The 13974-nt window shown below is 37.6% G+C and overlaps 1 protein-coding gene across 7 annotated transcripts in view; it reads left to right on the forward strand.

Annotated features, from left to right (window-relative positions):
• Window positions 1-572: 572 nt before the first annotated feature.
• The window catches only part of LOC102147769 (uncharacterized), a 78180-nt gene continuing 64778 nt past the window's right edge, over window positions 573-13974 (forward strand). For 6 of the 7 annotated variants that reach the window (XR_011439679.1, XR_011439680.1, XR_011439681.1 and 3 more), the window contains exons 1-2: window positions 573-703; window positions 5100-5219. The gene's annotated coding sequence lies outside the window, so the exon portion shown is untranslated. The remainder of the gene's footprint in view (window positions 704-5099; window positions 5220-13974) is intronic. The other variant, XM_070269853.1, reaches the window with a different exon arrangement.

The raw sequence follows: 13974 nt of genomic DNA on the forward strand, positions 1-13974 counted from the left end.
ACTGCACTGAGCTTGTGGGGTGCTTGTTTCCCTCCGGGTCCTGGGCATGGATGTACACACCACTCATCAAGCCATGATGTGGTGGTGTCCCACATAAAAGAACTAGAATGACTTACAACTAGGATATGTGCCAGGGCTTTGGGGAGAGAAACAAAAAAAGAGGAAGACTGGCAATAGATGTTAGCTCACAGCCAATCTTCCTGACCAAAAGCAATAAAAAAAATTGAATTTCAGATCAACAACAAATATTGAAAATATAACAAATACAAACATTACAAGAAGAATATTTACACAAAAATAAACCATTTTCAATTTGAAATTCAAATTTAAGTGGATATTTTGTATTTTACCTGACAACCCTACTTAGGTCACAACAACTTTTCTTATCTTTTAAAGTGTTCAGTGCTCCAGGGCTTGGTTTCGGGTTTCTCTCAGCTCTCCACTTACACCCCTCTGTGAACCCTTAGGAGGTGATACAGCCCAGAGACTGAGGACAGGAAAGGAATATGCACCAGAGCAAAGATGGATTGCTGCCCATTCAAGGGTGGAAAGGCCCCAGAGAAAGGGGAAGTGGAAAAGATGACATGAGACCCTGGGAAGCAGGACCTGAGGAATCGTGTGTACGCAGTTCATTTGGAAGATGAGAGAAACGCTGAAGGATCGTGGAGAATTGGGACAGGGTGTGTATGGAACAATTACTACTGTGAGTATCTAGAGCTTCATTTAGCAGAGCACTTGTAGAAGCTGGTGTAGATACTATCATGACATTTTCCTGTCTTCTCCTAGGAGTGTAGAGATGTTTCTTTTTCACTTGCAGTTGTAATGCATCCTCACCTGTGGCCTGAGAAGGAGAGTTTGCTGCTTTGTCCCCAGTGGCTTAAGGCTTTCGTTCCATAGGGGAGACATTTCCGGGTGCGGCTGTGTGTCTTTTGTACAAAGACTGCTGTGTATCTCCCCCAGGCCTGTAACATAAGAGAAACTTTCTAAAGGCTCCTAACCTGCTTTCAAACTTTCAGCATCCTCTGAGGTCTGTGGGTGTGATTTGCCTTTGCGTCTGCGGCTCTCTCAGGTTCTATGCTCTCATGCAAAACTACACTCGGCTTTTAGCAGCTAGCTAAAAGCTTTAGCTGAATTAGTTATAACAGCTTATATGAGTTGTGTCTTTACTCCAGGTAAGCAAGATTTCATGCCTGGTCTCTCCTTGGAGGTGCCGGTCTTTCCTTAGATTTCAGCTTAGTTGACTGCCCTGTGACCTCAGATTTCTGAAGGTTTTAAGAAAGTTGTGAATTTTGCAGATTATCCAGCTTTAACTTTGTTGTTGTAAAAGCAGGAGTGATGTACTTTCCAGCTTTCTACATGCTAAGGGGCCCTGACTCTTCCCCTCCAGTTGCTAGCTGCACCAGGGATCCAGCCCCGTAGCCCTTACAGGTTGTGTTTGCTCCCTTGGAGTGGAATAAATGTCAGCCACACTTTGGAGTCAAGACTAGAACGAGAGGTTCAGAATTAACTCGTCCAATACTGATTTTCTTCAGGGTTAGCTCCTATAAGTCTCCAAAGTAACTGGCTATGGTTAAGTGCTTAAGACAGACAGTCAGTTCGGATGGCATGCATCAGTGAGGCATCGAGTGATAGGCTGTGGCACATCCTCCAGTTACAGACAGGAGGGGGCTGGTGGTTTCTGCGGTGAAAATACTGAGGCAGCAGAATAGAAGAGAAGCAAGATTTTCTGATGTAATAATGCTGTGACAAAAGCTTAGAACGCGGCCCTTGATCTTGCCACCAGAGAAACTGCTGATTTCCTCAGCCATGCACCTGAAACACCCACGTGCAGCGTTAGAATCTCCTCCCTGGGTCTGATATCCAGACTTACTAGATTACTTTGCATCGCCCCGGCGTGTGATGGGTGAGAGGAAAGCTAAGCAACTGCTATTCAGTCTCTATCTGTGATATTGTCACCTAGTAAATGTCCCAGAAAAACTGACGTGAACGTATTGTTTGAGCATTTGCTCTTATATGTATATGCTCAGTAGATTTTATACAATGAGCAATAGGAAGATCTCTAGTTCTGGCCAAAGATCTGTGGCTTATATCACACGACTACCTACAAAAACACCATAATAAAAGGACAAATTCATAAAACAACTGAGAAGATGAAACTTGAGGGGCTCCAATTGGTCAAGGCTTACTTCTTATGTTCTACCTGCCTCCCAGAAAAAGAATAATAACTGCTTTGTTGAAAGATATCTTTCATAATCTCCAATGTCTTTATGTACAATGTCTGGTATGTAATAAAAATTATGAGGCATCCAAAAAAAAAAAAAGGAAAATGGCAACACAACAAATTGACAAGGCAAATAAAAATAACTGATCTGCAGGTGCTTCAGATACTGATGATAGACAGGAAATTTAAGATAAAAATTATTAATATGTTCAAGAAAAGAGAGAAAAGTAAGAAGAGTTTCAATAGCATGGAAATAATTCAAGTCAAATGAAAATTCTAGAACTGAAATAAATAGTCAAAAATAATTTAATTAAGGATTAAGTGAGGGCAAGATGGAATCAGAGAGATAAAAGTGTTTAAGAAGAAAGGAATAGCCATTAGCATCAAATACTTCAAAGAGAAGAAAACTAAACAACTGTTTTTGTTTCTGCATCTGTGATACTGTCTCCTGGTAAATGTTGTCCCAGAAAAACTACTTACTTACTTGTAAGTTAATATATAAGAAATATTCAATGGATATAGTGAAATTATAGTCTTTGTTGAAGTTGGTGGGACCCATTTTGTTAAATGAAAGGAAGAATTTGGACTACACTGGACTGATGAGACCCTAGCTAGAGGGAGATTGTATGTGTGTATATGTGTATGTGATATTTGAAAAACAGGAGAAAATTGAGCTTTAAAAATGTGTACAAGAGCATTGTGAGATACAAAATAAAAAGTAAAACCCTATCTCTCCCATCTTTCTTTGTTCCTCTGCCAAAAGTAAATTTTAAGTTATTATAAAATAATTCCTTCCAAAAAAGAAAAATATAAAACTGTTGTATGATTGTCAATTTTCTTCTTGATATTTATTTCTTTTCTGTTGATTTGTATAGCCTGTCTGTAATTTTATAAGATTACCTCCTCGTCCTTTATGATATATATATATGATATATATATGTATATATATAATTTTGTTCACTTTGTTATACAAATGAATTTAACTTTTATATTGTCAATTGCATCAATCTTTTTAATGGCTTTTCTTGCCTTGTTTCACAGATCTTTGCCACTTAAAGATGATAATAAATAAATCCACCAGTGTATATTTTCTTCTAAAATGTTAAAGTTTTCATTCTTTATATACAAATATTGGGTCCACCTAAGAGGAAGAGAAGGGCTGGTCTGTCCCCACAATGAGAGGCGTTAGAGCCTGTGGACATGTATTTGAACCAGGCAGCCGGCATGCTTGGGTCAGGTCTCATCTCTACCACTTGCATCTGTGTGATGTTGGAGAAGGGCTTCACCTCTTTACAGCTCACTTCCCCTTCTGTAAAATAAGGATGATGATAACAGACCTAGCTCAAAGAGTTGTGAAAATGAAACCAGCATTAGTAAAGTGCTTAGGATGAGATAATGATTATATAGTTTGCATACGCTTTCCTGTAAATTTACTGGCAATATGCCTTATGGTTATATTTTCAGATCAATTTCAATAGCCTTTTTTTACAAGTACTAGAAAAACACAATCTATTAATATTTTAATTGTTACCATTGAATGTTTAGATAAATTTGGGAGGATTGATTTATTTTTTAAAATATTGATGCTTCTGTTCCAAAATTACATTTTCCTTCTTTTAGTTTTTTTGTTCTTTTAAAAAGTTTTAAAATTTTCTTCATTTTCCTTCTGCAAATTTCTAGTTTTTTGTAACTGTTTTTTTTCTGTTTTTTAAAATTCTTTACTAGTTCTTGTGAAAGGGCCCTATTATTTTATTTCATTTTTACTGTATCCTAACATATAATAAAGCAGCTAATTTATTTACTGAAATCTTTTGGAACTCTTCACATATTCTCTTTAGTAAAAAAAATAGTGTCTATACACTTTATGTTATTTATATGTGGCAATACAAGAATCTCAAAGTAAGATTTATTAATGAAAATTAGGAAAGAATTTACTCAAAAACAGTCATTCCCCAACCCCCACCTCTAACATGTGTACTTGATCAACAAATGAATGAGCCTCTACCTGCTAAGAATGCTGAGTCAAACTTAGAAGACACTGGCCTGCAGGACCCTGGAGACTCGTTTCCTCCCCACTTTTGGTAGCTCAGATGAACTCAATCAACAGGATTGAGCCAGTCTGCAGAGACAGCAAGGCTGATCTCAGTTTTCCTGGCCTGCAAAGCTATTTCTAGGGCGTTTGGTATATCAACCATCAGTGTGCATACTCCCTGGCATGGTTCCTGGGCCCCAGATCCCTTAATATAGCTCTTGTTACTAGAGAAACCAGGAGTTCCCTAGCTCCTCTTAGGCTAACCTATACCATGTGACAGGGTGACAGGGTGGGGCTTATGCTCTCCCTCCTTCTGGGAATGCTCTCTGTGCATGTGCAGTCTCCAGGCTAAGGCAAACCCCTCTATCAAGGACCTTTGCCATGACACATACAGGATACCTATGCCAGGCCACTGCTGTAGAATAGCGAGTGAGTGAGGACTGTGTCCTGCCTATTATTTCTCTTCTTGAGAGTTTTTCTCCAATAGATTCTATATTGTCTCTGCACCATGTGGCTCTAGTGATTTGTGCCCCCTTGCAGGACACTAATATGCAAGACATTTTTAAAAACTACTTTCTGTAGTTGGTAGATACAGAGAAATGAGAAAAAGGAAGAGAGAAAAGGGAGAAAGGTGTTCCCTCCTGTAACAGTTCTCTACTCTCTCTGAGGCCACAGATGGACTGCAGCTCGTTTGCAGACCTGTGGGTGATTGGTACAGTGAGTTTAAAAATAGAAGTTTAAGCTTGTAAGTTCAAGCTACGGTTTTTAAACAAAAGTTTAATATCACAACTCTTGTTTAATATTAACTCTGTTATGTGACTCTCACCTTTTTTATTTTTTTTACAGTTTGTCGAGCTTTCTTTTCATAGTCATCAATGTCTGAAGAAGTTACTTATGCGGATATAAAATTCTAGGACTCCAATAAGAAAGAAAATGTCCAGGGGTTTGACCAATTGGGGATAAAAGGTAAGATTTTGAGCTATGGATGTGTTGTAAAGTGGTAGAAGTGTAAGGGTAGAAGATACTAGAAAAGTAAGGGGGAGAAGTCCTGCACTGTAGGTGTTAGTAAATCAACAATGATCCTTCAATTTGATTTTTTTGATTAAGCCTCCCATTTTTACCAAAGCTGCTAAAGTGTCATTCAAAATGATTATTAAGGGATTTTTTTTTTAAGGCACTGATCAGTGCATTGAATAAATCTTCTATGAATTTTCTACGTTCTATTTCCACTCGAGATAATTAATATAGGATTGTATTTTCATATGATTGGATTGCAAAATTTTCTTTTTGTCTCATGAAAGGAAACCATGGAACAAGAAGCACGTGTTGCCCGAAAGTCATGCTTTTCTACGTTCTTTTTTATAAGAAAATACTAATGTGTGTGTGTGTGTGTGTAAAAGAAACAGAGAGACAAAGAGAAACAGACAAATAGAACTTTTAGAGGATTTAATTTGATTTTCTACCTAGTCAGGCATTTAATACCCTAAAATTTTTCCTACTTCTTTTGGAAATCTTTTCCCAACTTGCTAAAATATAAAAGAGGTTAAGTTAAGTGAAAAGACATATCAAGGATTAAACAAGATAAAGAAATATTGGAGGATAAAACATTCAAAACCATACTGTACCTGGAAGCTTTGTATTTTTCCATTCAAATTAAAATTGTGATAAATGGATTACCTGTGTTTACTTCCAGTTTATACTCCAATAAAGTATAACCCAATCTCCATTCTACTCATAATCCCATATGTCTCCTATTATGCATAGCTCCCACCTCCTGACTCCTGAGCTTTTGGGTGAAGTCGTCCACAGCATATCCATACTTGAAATCAGTGTGTTTAAGTTAAAAATAACTTAAATGGTAGCTATGGAAAACCTGGAAGGTTGGTAGAAAAAGTGAAATTAGGAGAGAGAAGTAATAGAAGAATTCTCAAGTATTATTTATGTGGGGTTTTTTTCCCCTCAGAAAATATAACATTCCATGAAATAGTAACTTTACTATGAACAGAAAGTTCATTGTTATATCTTGGATCCATCTATCAGCATTGTAAATCTTGAGAAGAAATAGCAGCTAAATTCTGTGGGCTTTTTCTTTAATATAATTTTGGGTTTTTTAAGAGCAGGAGATTTAAGGGTTTTACAATATTTCCTATCTCAATTTCCTTGTTTGTATTTCACCTTTTTTATGGTATAAAAGGATGAGTTTAATATACCAATAATTGCCCTTTATGTCTCCCATTATATCCCTTCCCATCTCCTGTCCTACTAATACATCTTACTCTAAATTTGTACTTTCAAAAAATTTTTGTTTTTTATAGACCACATTTTGTTTATTTATTCATCCATCAGTGGACATTTGAGTTGTTTCCATGTTTTGGCCATTGCAAATAATGCTACTATGAACATGAGTGTACCAACATCTGTTTAATTTCCTGCTCTCAATTCTTTTGAGTGTATACCCAGAGTGGATTTGCTGGATCATCTGTCAGTTCAATGTTTAATGTTTTAAGGAACCACCAAACTCCTTTCCACAGCAGGTGCATCATTTCACATTCCCACTGGCAATGCATGAGGGTTCCAACTTCACATCCGCCACAGCATTTGTTGTTATCTCTCTAGCCATCCTAGTGGTCTGAAGGGATATGTCACTGTGTTTTTGTTGTTGTTTTTATTGAGGTCATAATAGTTTATAACGTGAAATTTCAGTTGTACATTCTTATTTGTCAATCACCATATAAATGTGACACTTCAACCCTTTTGCCCACCTCCAAAACCCTTCCCCTCTGGTAACAATGAAACTGTTCTCTTTTGTCCATGTGTTAGTTTATCTTCCACATATGAATGAAATCATACGGTGTTTGTCTGTCTCTGTCTGGATTACTTCACTTAACATAATATCCTCAAGGTCCATCCAGGTCATTGTGAATGGGAAAATTTTGTCTTTTTTGATGGCTGAGTAGTATTCCATTGTATATATATATACCACGTCTTCTTTATCCACTAATCAGTTGATGGGCACTTGGATTGCTTCCACTTCTTGGCTATAGTGAATAATGCTGAAATGAACATATGGGTGCATAAGTCTCTTTGAATTCTTGATTTCAAGTTCTTTGGATAAATACCCCGTAGTGGGATAGCTGGGTCATATGGTATTTCTATTTTTAATTTTTTGAGAAATCCCTATACTGTTTTCCATAGTGGCTGCACCAGTTTGCATTCCCACCAACAGTGTATGAGTGCTCCCTTTTCTCCACATCCTCTCCAACATTTGATATTTTTTGTCTTGGTGATTATAGCCATTCTCATGGGTGTAAGGTGATATCTTAGTGTAGTTCTGATTTGCATTTCCATGATGATTAGTGACATTTAACATCTTTTCATGTGCCTCTTGGCCATCTGTCTATCTTCTTTGGAAAAATGTTCATATCCTCTGCCCACTTTTTGATTGAGTTTGTTTTTTTGTTGTTGAGTTGTGTGAGTTCTTTATATATTTTGGAGATTAACCCCTTGTCAGATATATGATTAGCAAATATTTTCCCCCAGTTGGTGAGTTGTCTTATAGTTTTGTTCCTGGTTTCCTTTGCCTTGTAGAAGCTCTTTAGTCTGATGATGTCTCTCTTATTTATTTTTTCTTTTGTTTCCCTTGTCCGAGTAGACATGGTATTGAAGAAGATCCTTCTAAGACCAATGTCAAAGAGTGTATGGCCTATACTTTCTTCTAGGAATTTTATGGCTTCTGGTATTACTTAGAGGCTTTTATCCATTTTGAGTTAATTTTTGTATGTGGTGAAAGATAATCATCTATGTTCATTCTTTTTTCATGTAGCCGTCCAGTTTTCCCAGCACCGTTTCTTGAAGAGACTTTCTTTCCTCCATTGTAAGCCCTCAGCTCCTTTGTCAAAGATTAGCTATCCATAGATGTGTGATTTTATTTCTGGGCTTTCAATTCTGTTCCATTGATCTGCGTGGCTGTTTTTGTACCAGTACCATGCTGTTTTGATTACTGTAGCTTTGTAGTATATTTTGAAGTCAGGGATTGTGACGCCTCCAGCTTTGTTCTTATTTCTCAGGATTGCTTTAGCTATTTAGTGTCTCTTGTTGCCCCATATGAATTTTAGGATTCTTTGTTCTGTTTCCGTGAAGACTTTCATTGGGATTCTGATAAAGATTGCATTGAGTCTCTAGATTGCTTTAGGTAGTATGGACATTTTAACTGTATTTATTCTTCTAATCAACGTGCATGGAATATCTTCCCATTTCTTTACATTATCATCGATTTCTTTCAATAACATCTTATAGTTTTCATTGTACAGGTGTTTCAACCCTTGGTTAAATTTGTTCCTAAAGGGGCTGGTCTGGTGGCACAGCCGTTAAATGAGCATGTTCTGCTTCGGCGGCCTGGGTTCGCAGGTTTGGATCCTGGATGCGGACATGGTGCTGCTTGGCGAGCCATGCTGTGATAGGCATCCCACGTATCAAGTAAAGGAAGATGGGCACGGACATTAGCTCAGGGCTAGTCTTCCTCAGAAAAAAGAGGAGAATTGGCAGATGTTAGCTCAGGGCTAATCTTCCTCGGAAAAAAAGAGAAAATTGTTCCTAGGTATTTTATTCCTTTTGTTGCAGTTGTAAATGGGATTGTATTCTTGAGTTCTTGCTCTGTTAGTTCGTTATTAGAGTATAGAAATGATTTTTGTAACTTGATTTTGTACCCTGCAACTTTGTTGTCTTTGTTGATTACTTCTGATAATTTTCCAATGGATTTTTTAGGGTTTTCTATATATAAAATCATGTCATCTGCAAACAGCAAGAGTTTCACTTCTTCTTTGTCTTTTGGACTCCTTTTACTTATTTTTCTTGCCTAATTTCTCTAGCCAAAACCTCCAGTACTATATTGAATAAGAGTGAAGAGGGTGGGTACCCTTGTCTTGTTCCTGTTCTCAGAGGGATGGCTTTCAGTTTTTCCCCATTGAGTATGATGTTAGCTGTGGGTTTGTCATATATGGCCTTTATTATGTTAAGGTACTTTTCCTTTTATACCCATTGTCTTCAGAGTTTTTATCATAAATGGATGTTGGATTCTGTCAAATGCTTTCTCTGCATCTATTGAGATGATGACGTGATTTTTATTCCACATTTCTTTAATGTGGTGTATCACGTTTTTTGACTTGTAGATGTTAAACTATCCCTGTGTCCATGGTATAAATCCCACCTGGTCATAGTATATGATCTTTTTAATGTATTGCTGTATTTGGTTTGCCAATATTTTTTTGAGAATTTACAATAAAATATGTTCATCAGTGATATTGGCCTATACTTTCCTTCTTTGTATTTTCCTTGATTGGCCTTGGTATCAGGGTGATGTTGGCCTGGTGGAATGTATTAGGAAGTGTTCCACTTCCTTCAATTTTTTGAAATAGTTTGAGAAGGATAGGTATTAAATCTTCTTTGAATATTTAGTAGAACTCACCAGAGAAGCCATCTGGTCTTGGACGTTTATTTTTTGGGATGTTTTTGATTATTGCTTCAATCTCTTTACTAGTGATTGGTCTATTCAGATTATTTCTTCTTGGCTCAGTTTTAGGAGGCTGTGTGAGTCTAAGAATTTATCCATTTCTTTTAGGCTGTCCATTTTGTTGGTGTATAGCTTTTCATTGTATTCTCTTATAATCCTTTGTATTTCTGTGGTATCTGTTGTAATCTCTCCTCTTTGATCTGATTTTATTTCTTTGAGGCTTCTGTCTTTTTTTCTTTGTGAGTCTAGCTAAAGGTTGTCAGTGTTGTTTATCTTTTCAAAGAACAAGCTCTTTGTTTTATTGATCCTTTCTGTTGTCTTTTTAGTCTCTATGTTATTTATTTCTGCTCTGATTTTATTATTTCCTTCTTTCTATTGTTCTTCTTTTCCTAGTGTAATGTTAGATGGTTTATTTGAGATTTTTCTTGTTTCTTGAGGTAGGCCAGTACTGTAGAAAAATTCTCTCTTAGTACTGCTTTAGCCACATCTCATAGGTTTTGGTGTGTTCTGTTCTCATTTTCATTTGTTTCCAGGTATTTTTTATTTCTCCTTTGATTGCTTCATTATTCCAATAGTTGTTCAGTAGCATGTTGTAGGGTATTAATGTCTCCCCTACTATTATTGTGTTTCTGTCAATTTCTCCCTTTAGGTCTGTTAATAATTGCTTTGGTACTCTTATGGTAGGTGCATATATGTTAATAGATATTATATCTTCTTGATTAATTATATGCTTTATCATTATATAATGTCCATCTTTGTCTCTTTCTATCCTTTTTGACTTGAAGTCTATTTTGTCTGATATAAGTACAGCTATATCCACTCTGTTTTTGGTTGCCATTTGCTTGAAGTATCATCTTTGACTTCATGTTGACAGTATATAGTTATGTCTTGTTTTTTTCTTTTTAATCCATTCACTCAGTTTTGATTGGAGTATTTAGTCTATTTACATTTAAAATAATTATTGAAAGGTATGTACTTATTGCCATTTGTTAATTGCTTTCTGACTCTTTTCATTGTTCCTCTGTGTTCCTTTGTTCTCTTTGTCTCTTTCCTTGTGGTTTGATGACTTTCTTTAGATATTTAGAGTCATTTTTTATTTACTTTTGCTCATTTACTGTAAGTGTTAGCTTTGTGGTTACTGTGAAGTTTACATATATCATCCTATGTATATAATAGTCTATTTTAAGTTGACAATAATTTAAATTTGAACACATTACTAAAGTCTACATTTTTGTTCCTCTCTTCCGTGTTTTATATTTTTGATGTCACTTTTTACATCTTTTTATTGTATGAATCCCCTGACTAATTATTGTAGTTTTAGTTAATTTTACTCCTTTTGCCCTTTAACTGTCTTAGTAGCAATATGTGATTAATTCACTACCTTTACTATATATTTACCTTTTCCAGTGAGATTTTTACTTTCATATGTTTTCTTGTTATTAATTAGTACCATTTCCTTTTAGCTTAAAAAAGTCCCTTTAAGATTTCCTGTAAAGCCAGTTTAGTAGTGACAAACTCCTTCAGTTTCTGTTTATCTGGCAAAGTGTTTATCTCTCTTTCAAATCTGAATGATAACTTTGTTGGGTAGAGTACTCTTTTTTTTTTTTTTTCGAGGAAGACTAGCCCTGAGCTAACATCCATGCCCATCTTCCTCTACTTTATATGTGGGACACTTACCACAGCATGGCTTGACAAGTGGTGCTGTGTCCGCACCCGGGATCTGAACCAGAGAACCCCAGGTCCCCAAAGTGGAATGTGCGAACTTAACCGCTGCACCACCAGGCCAGCCCCTGGTAGAGTATTCTTGGTTGGAAAGATTTTCTTTCAGCACTTTGAATATGTCATGCCATTCCCTTCTTGCCCATAAAGTTTCTGCTGAGAAATCTGCTGATAGGTTTAAGAGTTTTCTGTCGTGTCTAACAATTTTTCTCCTGCTGCTTTTAAGAGTCCCTCTTCATTTTTAACTTTTGCCATTTTAATTATAATATGTCTTGATATGGAGCTCTTTGGGTTCATCTTATTTGGAACTCTCTTGGCTTTCTGAACCTGGGTGTCTGTTTTCTTCCACGGGTTAGGGAATTTTTCAGCCATTATTTCTTTAAATAATTTTTTTATCCCTTTTTCTCTCTCTTCTCTTTCTGGGACCCCTATAATGTGAATGTTATTCTGCTTGATGTTTTCCCCACAGGTCCCTTAAGTTATCTTCATTTAATTTATTTTTTCTTTTTGTTGCTTTGTCTGAGTGATTTTTATTGCTTTGTCTTCCATCTCATTGATTCATTCATAGGCTTCCTCTAGTCTGCTCTTGAACCCCTCTAGTGTATTTTTCAGTTCACTTATTATATTCTTCAGCTCTGTTACTTCTGTTTGGGACTCTTGTATATTTTCTGTCTCTTTGTTGAAGTTCTCACTGTGTTCATCCATTCTTCTCCTGAATTTGGTGAGCATTTTTATGATCATTACTTTGAATTCTTTATCAAGTAGATTACTTATCTCCATATCCTGAAAGTGTTTTTCTGGGATTTTGTCTTGTTATCGTGTTTGCTCTAGCTCTTGGTTGTCCCCCAAACCTTTGTGATTGTCTAGACTACTGATTTATTCTTGACATGTCCCCATTGTTGAGAGTGTGCCAAGACTGGTCAGTGTACCAAAGAGAGGAATCTCATTTAGTACCTAGTTTGAGGCTTATTGGAAGCTAGATCCTCAGGCAGCAGCTTTTAATGTATACACAGTCTTGTGGGCTGCAATTGTTATCCCTTCTGGCCTCCAATCAAGGAGATCTGGAGGTGTCCACTGGGCAAGTATTGCAGATTTTGGGGCTCCAGGTAAGAGTATAAGCTTGTTTCTGTGAAGTATCACTGATCCGTGGCAAGGCCAAGGGATTGTGCAAGAATAGTGTCTCCCTTTTTACATTCCCTGGTTGCGTCTCCTTAGCATCTAGGTATGTGGCAAGCCTGAAGCCTATCCCTCAAGCTGATGCTCCAGGCTAAGTAAGTAGGTCTTTTTCACAGGAAGACTGGGGTTGTGTTTCAGTCTTCTGTCTGTATAGTGCCCTAGGGGTGGCAGCCTGCTAAAAACTCTCTTTCTGATTGTTACAGTCTTGTAGAGCTCAGGTGTGCCAGCCCTCTTGGCAACCAGGGTCAGGAAACCAAAAGGTATCCCTTATGTGGATTGCATGCACCCACTGGATTTAGCAAGGCAGCTGCAAAGTGTAGGGAGTGAGTACACTCTATGGCTTCAGGAAGGCAGCAGGGAGATGTCTTGACATTGCGCTCCTGGCTTTAGTCTGGGAGCAAGAGAATGCCATGACTACTCTGACTTGTCAGCCCCAGCCAGAGAGTAGGAAAGTGTTGCAACCACCCATACTCTGGTTTCAGTAGAAAGCTGACTAGTCCCACAACCATTTGCCTCATCCTGTCCTAGCCAGGTGGTGGGAGGGTGCCACGTCTGAGGTGACTCACTTGTGCTAGCAGTAGGGAGTGCAATAATGGCATCCACCAGGGCCTCCATCAGCAGGGGGCCTTTCAACTGCCCTGGTCCCTCCAACCAACACTGTTAGGTTAGCAAATTAATCTCCTGCACATATAGTCTATGAACTTTTCAAACTGTTATTTTTTCACTGACTCTCTGGGTGAGTGAAAGTACATGTGAGCCCTTTAAGAGAGGAGTCTCAGTTTCCTATAACACTTTGGGTTCCTTGGACATCAGCCCTGTTGCTTTTCTAAACCAGACATTTTAGGGTCTTAACTCTCCAGTGCAGATCTCAGGTGTTTGGCATGCCTCACGAGGGATACCAACTTCTCGCTCCTCTGGGAGAAGGGCCCGTCTGGTGAGATCCCTCCCTATTTTGTGTCACCATGCTGGGGCTGAGGTCTTTTGCTAGACCATGTCTCTGCTTCTCCTACCCCTCTTGATGTCCTTCTTTTACCCTTTTTGTGGAGAGTAGTTCATCTAGTTTTCAGATCTTTTACAAAGAGAAATGATCCATATCCATATGTAAATTTGGTGTGTCCCTGAGAGAAGGTGAATTCAGGATCTTTCTATGCTGCCATCTGGGACCCCCAGATCTCTCTTCTTTTATTGCTTGATTTCCTGTAGCCTTTACAAAGTTGAACAGTACCCCTTCTTTAAATAATTTTATTGCAGATTCTCATGGATGCATCCTCATCGTTTCTGCCACCACAATGGCTGCTCTTCTCAGTCTTTTTTTTT

This window comes from Equus caballus, chromosome 6 (genome assembly GCF_041296265.1).
Source record: "Equus caballus isolate H_3958 breed thoroughbred chromosome 6, TB-T2T, whole genome shotgun sequence".
NCBI lineage: Eukaryota > Metazoa > Chordata > Mammalia > Perissodactyla > Equidae > Equus > Equus caballus.